This window comes from Rattus norvegicus, chromosome 10 (genome assembly GCF_036323735.1).
Source record: "Rattus norvegicus strain BN/NHsdMcwi chromosome 10, GRCr8, whole genome shotgun sequence".
Classification (NCBI taxonomy): domain Eukaryota; kingdom Metazoa; phylum Chordata; class Mammalia; order Rodentia; family Muridae; genus Rattus; species Rattus norvegicus.
In genome coordinates, this window is record NC_086028.1 from 13,314,065 (window position 1) to 13,325,858 (window position 11,794).

The 11,794-nt window shown below is 45.8% G+C and overlaps 1 protein-coding gene and 1 long non-coding RNA gene across 4 annotated transcripts in view; one reads left to right on the plus strand and one right to left on the minus strand.

The window, feature by feature from the left end:
- Positions 1–4,959: 4,959 nt before the first annotated feature.
- Positions 4,960–6,309, minus strand: LOC134480759 (uncharacterized). 2 transcript variants are annotated; one of them, XR_010055534.1, is made up of 2 exons: positions 6,171–6,309; positions 4,960–6,076 (listed from the first exon to the last, which is right to left on the minus strand). It is a non-coding gene; the product is annotated as an uncharacterized LOC134480759 (long non-coding RNA). The 2 variants fall into 2 exon arrangements; XR_010055533.1 differs by having other exon boundaries at positions 4,960–6,111; positions 6,171–6,303.
- Srrm2 (serine/arginine repetitive matrix 2) overlaps positions 5,995–11,794 on the plus strand; it is a 33,279-nt gene continuing 27,479 nt past the window's right edge. Inside the window, exons 1-2 of one of the 2 annotated variants that reach the window (NM_001277154.1) lie at positions 5,995–6,296; positions 7,918–8,039. The gene's annotated coding sequence lies outside the window, so the exon portion shown is untranslated. The remainder of the gene's footprint in view (positions 6,297–7,917; positions 8,040–11,794) is intronic. The other variant, XM_063268912.1, reaches the window with a different exon arrangement.

The window sequence follows — 11,794 nt, forward strand, 5'->3', positions numbered from 1 at the left end:
AAATTAACCAATACACACATGCTCCTAAAACAAGTTCAGGCTGTGTCTTAGTTAGGGTTTTATTGCTGTGAAGAGACACCATGACCAAGGGACAACATTTAATTGGGGTTGGCTTACAGGTCAGAGGTTCAGTCCATCATCATCATCACGGCAGGAAGCATGACCATGGCAGCATGCAGGCAGCAACGCCCGTGGAGAAGAGCTGAGATTTCTGCATCTTGATCCAGAAGATCTGCAGCCAGGAGAGCACTGCATGTTCCACACTGGGTAGAGCTCGGGCATAAGGCTTCACACTTCCCCTCCAGCAAGGCCACACCTATTCCAACAAGGATGCATCTCCTATGATCTGTGCATATTCAAATCACCACAGGCTGGATCATTCCTCCTACCAGATGTATGTATGTATGTATGTATGTATGTATGTATGTATGTGTTGTGGTTTGCCCTGACGTTACTGTATTTTGATGCTAATTCCACTGCCCCAAGGACAGCTGCCTAGTCAGGAATCAGGTGACTTCACCAGAGCCTCCCTAATGAATTTGTAAAGTACAGGTGAAGGGCAGGTACAGGATAGAAGGAGGCCTGTCATTGGAGGAGAAGGAAGGATGGGTGGGAGAGAAGTTTGAAGGAAGAGGAGGAGACTAGAGAAGAGACAGGACAGAGGAGAGAGAGAGGGTGAGAAGTCATGGCAGGTGATGTTAAGATTCTGCTCTGTGTATTTACAGGTTGTTATTAATGTTCCTAGGGATGGATGGTACCGGGCTTTGTATGTTTAAGTGGGCAATTAAATCTTATCAATTGGATCTAAGATTATTGTGTTGTGTGTTCTTTTATGTGAGGGTTTGAGTGTAGGAAAGTGTGCAGCTGGGCTGTGTTTCTGCCCAGATGTCTAGCAGATATCTTGGGACGCCGAGGTGTAGACCTAGCGGGGTAAAAGACCACCATTACTTTTTTTTTTTAAAGATTTATTTATTTATTATATATAAGTACACTGTAGCTGTCTTCAGACACACCAGAAGAGGGCATCAGATCTCTTTACAGATGGTTGTGAGCCACCATGTGGTTGCTGGGATTTGAACTCAGGACCTCTGGAAGAGCAGTCAGTGCTCTTAACCACTGAGCCATCTCTCTAGCCCTACTTTTTTATTTTTATATTTTTACAACAACATGTATGTATGTATGTTTGCATGTAATACTGTTGAATAGAAACTGTACAAATTTAGCCAGGTGTAGCAGTGCATGCCTTTCCAGCACCTGGGAAGCAGAGACAGATAGATGGATCACTGTGAGACCATTTCAGGATAGCCTAAACTACATAGAGAGACCGTGTCTCAAACGACAACAAACAAACCAACCATACAAGTTTGATAGTCATTAAATAAGAAGAAACATTTTATTATTTAGAAGGGCCTGTGCACTCAGAATGCAGATGGGCAAAGGTTTCAGACTGCCACGTGCATCATTAGGGGCTGGAGGGATGGCTCAGAAGGACCGGGGTTCAATTCCCATCACCACACAGCAGTTCACAACTGTAATTCCAGTTCCAGGGGATCTGACCACCTCACACAGACATACATGCAGCCAGAACGCAAACGTACATAAAATAAAAATAAGTAATAAATTGTTTAAAAGTAAAAGCATGTGTATAGCCCAAAGCAAGTGGAATCTCAGATTGGTAAGCTAGTCCTCATTCCTGTGTACTTCACAACTGTGAGATTACAGGTGTATAATACACAGAAATATTAGAGCCATCTTCCCTCGGCCCCTTTAGACCATTACTTTTTTTTTGAGATAGGGTCTCTCTATTATGTAGCCCTAGCTGTCCTGGAACTCTCAAAGTACACCAGCCTCAAATTCACAGAGCTCTGCCTGCTTCTGCTTCCTAAACACTGGTGTTAGAGGACCACGGCACCGCACCTGACAAACTCTTTATTATTGAGGAATTCAAAGAGATCTAGTCACATGACGTTAACATTTGTCATATAGAGTCTTAAATGGAGACATTAAAAATTTATTCATTAAAAATAGTAGGGCTAGGGGCTGGAGAGAGGGCTCAGCAGCCCTGACTGCGGGGTTGGGGATTTAGCTCAGTGGTAGAGTGCTAAGGCCCTGGGTTCGGTCCCCAGCTCTGAAAAAAAAAAAGAAAAAGAAAAAAGAAAAAAAAAAAAAAAGAGCACTGACTGCTTACTCAGAGGTCCTGAGTTCAATTCCCAGCAACCACATGGTGGCTCACAACCATCTGTAATGGAATCTGATGTCCTTTTCTGGTGTGTAGGAAGAGAGTGACAGTGTACTCACATACATAAAATAAATAAATCTTAACAAAACAAAAACAAAAAACAAACAAACAAAAAAAGTGGCCCAGGTAGAACTTGGCAGTCATATCTCAGGTTATTGGCAGGTAAGTAGACAAAATAGCATGGGGGGTTGATGTCTTCCCAGCCCTAGTGCTGTAAAGGCTTATTATAAACATAAAGGTTGTGTGTCTTTTATCTGGGAATTAAATGACACAAGGCAGGGTAGAAATCCCCAATTGAGAGTAATTATTACCAACAACACTGTTCACTCCAGAAGATTCCCCCTCAGAGGCCAGAACTTAATTATATCCACTTCAGTGTCCACAGCAAGGCACACTGTGCAGCACCATATTGCTCTTGGCTATTTCTCTCTCTGGCTATGCCTGCCTTGGGCTCCCAGCTGCTTAGAGCAACACAGGCAGCTGGATGAATCAGGACTCCAAGGGCGGGGCAAGCATTCTACTACTGGTTTTGTTATCTTTACATTTTTTTCTTTGTTGTTCTAATAGGATCTCTCTGATCCACCTATACTGGCCTTGGACTTGTGATCTTCCGGTTACAACTCCCAAGTTGCTAGGGTTATACACCCCTGAGTTCTTACCGACACACACACAGGAAAGGATTTGGGGCCTTCTGTTCTGACTGGAGACACAACAAGGAAAAACCCTCCCAACCCTGACAGTCAGGGGAGTGTGGAGTCTTCTGGACAAAACATTACCATATGTCATCAGTGTCCAGTACAAGAGGATTCTAACCTTGCCCAGGAGCTAAAGCCATAGAAAGTTTCAATACCCTTCAGGCTGGGCTCAGGGGAGGTGGGGATTTGCTATGGAGATCAATTGAAGCCATGGGTCAACTGAGCCCGCCTGGACTGAATGCCATGGTAACATCCCTCCCTGATCCCTCCTGAACACAGCAGTTCCTCGAAACCAAGAAAAGCCTACACATCACTAATATACCTTTAGTTTGTCTTCTTGAGATAGGGTCTCTACCCTCCCAGGTGTATGGTTACCATTGTTCGGCGCTGGCTTACTCACCATTCTACCGCTGTGAACATACACACAGCTGAGACAACTCTCATAGGAAGCCTGTAACTGGGGGCTGGTCTACAGTTTCAGAGGGTTAGCCCATTAGCATCATGGCAGGGAGCATGGCCGCACGACTGGTGTTAGAGTAAGTAGAGATGAGAGCTACAGACTGATCCATAGACAGAGAGAGAGAGAGAGAGAGACAGAGACAGAGACAGAGATTGGGCCCCGTATGGGCTTTTGAAACCTCAAAGCCCACTCCCAGTAACACACTTCCTTTGATAAGCTTATAACTCCTTATCCTTCTAATCATTTCAAATAGTTCCACCCCCTGGTAAACAGGCATTCAAATATATGAATTCTATTCTCATTCAAACCATCACAAACACCATGGGGGGGGGGAGCGAGCTTAACACAAGATTTATGTGTTGTAGGCAAGATCTCTATTTAAAAATGTTGCTTTTAGTTCTTTAGAGATAGGGTCTCATGTTGCCCAGGCTGGTCTGAAAATCTTGTACCAGAGGCTGATCTTGAACTCCCGATTCTATTGTTTCACGTACTGAGCGTACCTTTCACGTCCTGAGAGTACACACTTTCGACCACCTGTTAAACACCACCTATTGGCCTGCAACTCTCTAGGTTATCCACCATGGCCTGGAACTTTCCAAGCTCCTAGCTTAGCTTCCTGAGCTTACAACATGAGATTACAACCACTACTGGCTTTAGTGTTTTTGTTTGTTTGGTTAGTTGGTTGGGTTTTTTGTTTGTTTTGTTTTTTTCTTTTTAGAGACAGGGTTTCACTCTGTGGCCTAGCTATTCTGGAACTCACTCTGTAGGCCATGTGGTGGGAAGAGTGACCCTAGTTCTCAAAATGTGTCCTCTATTCTGTACACATCACACCCAGGCCTCGATATTCAGGAATACACACACACACACACACTCCATGGTCTTCAACCCTAATTTATTTGTGTGTGTGGGTTTTTTTAAGATTTATTTATTTAGGGGCTGGAGAGATGGCTCAGTGGTTAAGAGCACTGTCTGCTCTTCCAGTCCTAAGTTCAATTCCCAGCAACCACATGGTGGCTCATAACCATCTATAATCAGATCTGGTGCCCTCTTCTGGCCTGCAGGAATACATGCAGGCAGAAAGCTGTATGATGTATACATAAATAAATGTTAAAAAAAAGATTTATTTATTTATTATATGTAAGTACACTGTAGCTGTCTTCAGACACACCAGAAGAGGGCATCAGATCTCATTACAGATGGTTGTGAGCCACCATGTGGTTGCTGGGAATTGAACTCAGTACTTCTGGAAGAGCAGTCAGTGCTTTTAACCACTGAGCCATCTCTCTATGCCTATTTGTGTTTTTTTTTTAATGTTAACTTGTACAAAGAGAGGTAAATAAGTGTAAAAGAAATAAATAAAAGCAGTGAATTAAAAACTCACATTTTTGTTTGAATTGAATAGCACAAGACTGTATTCCCAGTCATTCAGGAGGCTGGGACAAGAGAATTACAAGTTCATGGTCAAACAGAAGACATCTAGTGATACACTATGTCAAAATAAAAGGTTAAAAGAAAAGGCTAGACATGATGGTGTGAATGAAAATAAGTATCAGATTCCTCCTAGATATGGTTGAGGAGAATGTTTTTATTGTAGATATGAGGGGGAGAATGGCTAGAGGCATCTGGAAAGATCCAGACTGAATCTGGCCATGAGGGGAGAGACAGAGGGACAGAGACCAGGAGAGGGAGAAGAACCAAGAAGCCAAAAGAATGGAAACCAAGAGAGTTCCTGGGCTGGGCTATATAGGAATGAGAAGATGGGGAACATAAGGGGATCTCAGGGGCTGGAGGCTTTAGGATACAGAGTGGCGAGGAATGCTCAGAGAAGCCAGGACTCTAACAGGTGCTAGTTTTGCTGAGGGGCTTGACGACCCTATTAGCTTTGATAGATTAGTAGCCACCTCAGCTCTTTGTTTCTCCTGTAATCCCAGCGTTTAGCAGGTTAAGAGGATGGTAAAGCCAGCTTCCACTTACTTAGCAAGTTGGAGGCCAGCCTGGGCTGCCTGAAATTCTGTGTCCAAAACCAAAATCAACCAAAAAAAAAAAAAAAAAAAAAAAAAAACCCAACACATCACAGTGGTAATGTATTAACACCCTTAGCTTCATGAGACCCTGTCTAAAAACGAAATCCCAAAAGTAAAAGTAATAAAGAAGTAATATTAACGACATGTTCGTGTGGAAAAATCAAGGCATCAGTATTTTATCCCACCTCCAACCCCACCCCATTTTTACTTCTATTTCCTCCTCTGCCTCATGGCCTGTCACAGTGTCACTCTAGGATGGTGGCTCACTCCTGTAATCCTAGCACTTGGGAGGCAAAGACTGGAGGAGCGTGAGGCCAGTCTGGATTTCTAGCAAGCACCAGGGTAGCCTGAACAGTTTCAAAAAAATAAAACAAAAAACAAAAAAACCAAGCGACTGTGAGGGACTCCGGAGCCCGCATGCTCCGGCTCTCATGGCAGCTGGAGCAGTTGTGCCTTTGTTCTGAGCGCCCGGGTCCGCTGTTTGAGAGTCTAGGGCAACCCTGCTCCAGCCGGTTCCCCAGTCCCTGAGTCCTCCTTAGGGCGACAAGGAGGCGGCTGCGGGGGTCCTGGGCTTCCGCTAAGCGTTGGAGGAGGAGGAGGAGGAGCAGCGGCAGCAGCGGTGGCTCGCCACACTGTTCTCAGCTGGAATCCATTAGGCCTGGAGGATTTTCGAGAAGAGGAGGCTTGGATATCCTGGAGATAGACCCTGGGAGGCAGCGTCTCCCTTTACTAATCCCGGGAGTGCAAAGTACCTCTGGGTTGTCGTTCTGTCAGTCAGCTACCTGGAAGCTACCTGGAACAGGAATCCGGCATTTTCACATCCTGTTGTTGCAATGCCACCAGTGTGAGTCCACTGAGGAAGAGCAGGACAAAACGAGGTACTTGGAATGGGCTTATTTCTGGTGGGCAGAAAGGGATGACAGAGTTAGTCACCAGGGCTCAAGAGAGTGTCAGAGTGGCACTGTGTGTCCTTCACTTGTAGTGCTGAGACCGCCCCCCAATCCCTGCCCTCCACCCCACCCCTCAGGATGCACAGGACCCATAGACCAGTGCTCTGAAAAACAGCCTGCTCCCAGTCGAGGGCCCAGCCCGACCTGCACTAATCTGGTGACATCCTCTAGGAGGAGCAAGAACAAAGCCAGAGGTTATCAGTTCCTGCAGTGCAGAACACTGTTCTCTGAGCACAATGGCCTTTGTCGTGTTTTTGTCGATATGTATATGTGTGTGTGTGTGTGTGTGTGTGTGTGTGTGTGTGTGTGTGTGTGTATGTGTGTGCGCGCATGTGCAGATGCCCACAGAGGCCAGAGGAGCTGGATCCCTCCTGGGCTAATATTACAGGAAGTTGTTACTGGGAACCAAATTCTGGTCCTCTGAAAGAACAGTGTGTGCATGCCTCCCTCCCGCCCCTAGACGTGTGGTTTTTGAGACTGGGTCTCATAATGTAACATTCACTGGCTTAGAACTGTGCAGACCAGGCTGACCTTAAACTCATAGAGATCCACCTGCCTCTGCCTCCCAAGTGCTGGGACTAAAGGCCTGCGCCACCACTGCCTGGCACTGTTGTCATCTTGATCAGAGGGGCTATGACAGTTCCCCAGAAACCCCCAAGGTAAGATCTGAGCCTTTCCTTCCTGTCAGCTGTTTTTGATTATTGTGTTATTGTGTGCGTGTGTCAGCCTTTTGAAGACAGGGTTTCACTCTGCGCCCCCCCCCCCCCCCCCCCCGGCTGTTCTAGAACTCACTCTGCAGACCAGGCTGGCCTCGAAGATCTGCCTGCCTCTGCCTCCCGAGTGCAGGGATTAAAGGTGTGCACCACTACCACCCTGTTGATTTTGTTGTTGTTACTTTTTTTAAAAAAAAATTATTATTTTTTATTTATATGAATACACTGTAGCTGTCTTTAGACACACTAGAAGAGGCCATTGGATCCCATTACAGATGGTTGTGAGCCACCATGTGGTTGCTGGGATTTGAACTCAGGACCTCTGGAAGAGCAGTCAGTGCTCTTAACCACTGAGCCATCTCTCCAGCCCTGTTGTTACTGTTTGAGACTGGGTTTCTCTATGTACCCCTGACTGTACTGGAACTTGCTCTGTAGACCAGGCTGGCCTCCAACTCACAGAGATCTGCCTGCCTCTGTGTCTCGATAGCTGGGATTAAGGGATTGCACTAACATCACCAGGGATGTGCCAGCTGTTTTATTACTCTGCCCCAGCTGCGTGTGGTCTCCGTGTCTCAGGAGGTAGCATGTGTATAGGTGGAAGGTTAACTGACGTGGGGAACCTCATCTAAGCTGCTGGAAAGTCATCATCAAGGTTGGGGTGAGATATTTGTGTAGTGAAGCTGTTTCAGGGTCACCCATACTCCCATAAGTAGCCTCTCTTTCATACTCTGTAGATAAGCTCAACAAACTAACTGGTTCAAATCACCCGATTTTGGTACTTTAGCCTGTCATTGGTGCCTGTTCCGGGCAAGTTAACTTTGTTTTCGTCTCCCCAGGAAAGTTCCTGAAGCACTTCCTGTGTCTGACCATTGTCCCTCCAACACGCTGTAGTGTGACTTGGGTCTGTAATCAAGCGAACGGAAGGGAGGGCAGAAGCCACCAGGCAGACTGTAGACAGGTACGTGCTACTATGTCTTCCTCCGTCTCTTGTTTTGTTCTCAGGCATTACTGAGACCTGGTATGTGTGTGCGCGTGCACACACGTGAGCACCTGGGGAGACGCCGGAGGTCAACCTTGGGTATCATTCCTTCGGTGCCACCCGCTTTGTATGTATGTGTGTTTTAAATTTATGTGTATTTATTTTGTGTGGATAAGCATGTGGAGGTCAGAGGACAGTTTGTGGGACTCAGTCCTTCCCTTCCTATGAGGGTCCCTGAAACAGAACTCAGGCCACCATGTTGGTTAGCAGGTGTCTAACCCACTGAGCCATATTGCCTGCCCTCCTTGTCTTCTGAGACAGGTCTCCCAGTGGGATCTGAAGCTTGCTGATTAGGCTTGGCTGGCTGGTTGTTAAGTCCTAGGGGCCCACAGTCTTGACCTTCCAACTGTTGAAGCTACAAGCGGGCACCATCATGTCTGGCTTTTGTTTTTACCTGGATTTTGAAGCTTGAATTTGGTCTTCCTTCTTGCACAGCAAGCACTTTACTGGCTGAGCTGTTTCCCCAGCCTCCCCTTTTCCTTTTAGTAAAGGCATTAGTCACGGATTTAAGGTCTGACCTAAATTCATGACGTCTTCTTAAGACCCCTTAATTATATACGTTTATATACATATATATTTTTTTTTCTTAATTATATCTGCAAAACCTGTTATCTGGGGCCAGACTACATGTCTGGGTGGACATACGTTTTGAGCAAGACTGCTCAAACTGCTTTACTGCATGACGCAACTTTTCAAATGAAAACTGAAAGCACATTTGGGAGGCTGTGGGGAGGCTGAAAGGAGAGCAGTGACTCGGGGCCAGGGTGGGTGGTGGCAGCTGAGAACCACAGAGAGACAGGATGAGGGATAGCTGCCAGTCTTCTGGTCTGTAATGTTATAACCCAGCCAAACAGAACTGACAGGAGCGTATTTGGGGAGAAGGTTATGTTTTACGTTTAAAACATTTTATTGTCATTATTGTGTTTTGCATGGTGTGGTGTGGTGTGGTGTGTGTGTGTGTGTGTGTGTGTGTTACAATGGGTATATGGAGGTCAGAGGACAATCTGGGAGTTGGCTCTCTCCATCCACCATGGGGTCCTAAGGATCAAACTCAGATGTTCAGGCTTAGAAACAAAGCAGGATCCCACCAGTCCCTCCTTTTTCTTTGTAGAAAGACAAGAGGAAAATAGCTGAGAGGTCCTGGGATGTAGGTCAGTAGTAGAGCACAGGAATACACAAGGCCTGGGCTCAGTCTCTGGCATTCTTCTCACAAGTGAGGACAAAGGACTTGAATAGATTTCCTTCAAAGGTAAGAAAATCTCCAGCACGTCTGATTTCGTTAGTTCTTGGAGACGGCTAGTCAAAGCTATCGTGGTAGTTGGCTACCGACTATGGCAATATGGAGATGGCTCAGCAGCTTACGATGCTCTTCAAGGTTTCCTCCATCACCTACATTTGGTTCTCAGAGTTAGGATCCAGGGCCTTCTTCTGGCCTCACATTTGTGGTAAACAGACATACATGTAGGCAAAACACTCATAATACAAGTACATCTTATATCAAAACATTATAGTAGATCATTGGCTGGGCAGGTGGCTCAGAAGAGTGCTCAAGTGCCCAGTGTACACATGGCCCTGATGTTAGCCTGCGATGAGGGGGCGAGTGCAGATTATATCATTTGCACCTACTGGAATGGCTACTATAAAAACACCAAAATATAAAGATCATCATGTGAGACAACAGTTCTCCTCTTAGATTTAAGAAATGAAAAACGGGCTGGAGAGATGGCTCAGCGGTTAAGAGCACTGACTGCTCTCCCAGAGGTCCTGAGTTCAATTCCCAGCAACCACATGGTGGCTCACAATCATCTGTAATGGGATCTGATGCCCTCTTCTGGTGCGTCTGAGGACAGCTACAGTGTACTCATATACATAAAATAAATAAGTCTTGCTAACATACCACTTATTTAGCGTACTAACAAAAATTCACAAGTATTACAACTCCCTCTGTTGGAGAGGCTGTGGACAAGCAGCCCATTCATATTCTGATAGTGGAAACTGAAAGGAACCTTGTATCACTCATAAATGCTTATGCTTGCTTACCCGCCTCCTTCAAGATGGTCATTCCAGGGTTGGCTTCCGTTCATTCGTTTTTTTTTTTTCCTCCGTGCTGTAGACCAAATCCATGCATATTAGATGAGTTCTACCACTGAGCCTCGGCTTCCAGCCCTGCGTCGTTGCTTGGAAACACTTGGGAGTCATTTCTCTCTCACACATGCTCTTAGTATACTGCCTACCATGACGCGATGCAGCCAATGACTGGGGGCCTCATCAGAATCCGCACAAGGCCACCTGCAGCTTCAGCCTCTAAAGCTGGGATCTGAACAATTGTAAGGTTGCCTGCAGTGTTTCATAGCCCTAAGGAATAGGAACTAATAGACCTCTGTGATGTGATTTTGTTTTTTGGGTTTCTTTTTCTTGTTTGTTTATGTGAAGTGCCCAATGTGAAATGTGTTTAGAAGGCACATCTGAATAATTATTCATCAGTACTGAGAGGCAGACATGGAGGATGCTAAGTATACTTAGATCATGAGGTCACAGTGACACCTCCAGTTCTAACTAACATTGCCAGGCTTGCTCCATCCCTCTACCTGTGCATTTGTGACTCCCTTCCCCAAATATAAGACGCTGGAGAGATGGCTCAGAGGATAAGAGCCCTGGCTACTCTTTCAGGGGTCTGGAGTTCAATTCCCAGCAAACACATTGTGACTCATAACCATCTATAATGAGATCTGCTGTCCCCCCCCCACCCCTACCCCCCCACCCCCCTACCCCCGCAGCCAAGGACCGAACCCAGGACCTTGCCCTTGACTAAGCTAAATCCCCAACCCCATCTGGTGCCCTCTTCTGGCCTGCAGATATACATGCAGGCAGAAAGCCGTATACATAATAAACCAATCTTTTAAAAAAAGAAACCTAGTTTCCATCTTCCGGATACACTTCTACTTTGCTAGAAATATAAAAAGTGGCTTCAGGATTGTACTCAATTCTGGCATGGGCAAGAGGAAATGCTTATGCAAGAGTTCCATACTTGCTTTTGTTTTTTGGTTTTTTTTTAATCTTAAGGCTGAGGACATACCCTGTATATACAGTATTTACAATTTGCTCCATAGGAATAGAGGTGTGTACTAGCATGCCAAACTACACACAGATATTTAAATAGATTAATGCCTTCCCACATCCTCTGTTCTTTTCTTGGAAGCTGAGCCTCCAGGCAGCAGTGTGCTGATTCTGATGAGGGTCCTCCATCATTGGCTGAGTCACATGGTGATAGGCTACTGCTATAGGCTACTGCTTAGTATAGGCTATACTAAGAACATGTGTGAGAGGGAGAAATGACCTCTAAAAAAATGGAGTCTAGAGAGGCTGGACTCCCTTGATCCCTTCTGAGGATCCACCCGCAGTTGACTTACAAATCTTCTTCTAGGGCAGGTGAGATGAGCGTTTAAAAACATTTGCCGGGCTGGAGAGATGGCTCAGTGGTTAAGAGCACTGACTGCTCTTCCAGAGGTCCTGAGTTCAAATCCCAACACCCACATGGTGACTCACAGCCATTTTTTTTTTTTTTTTGGTTCTTTTTTTCGGAGCTGGGGACCGAACCCAGGGCCTTGTGCTTCCTAGGCAAGCGCTCTGCCACTGAGCCAAATCCCCAACCCCGACTCACAGCCATTTGTAAT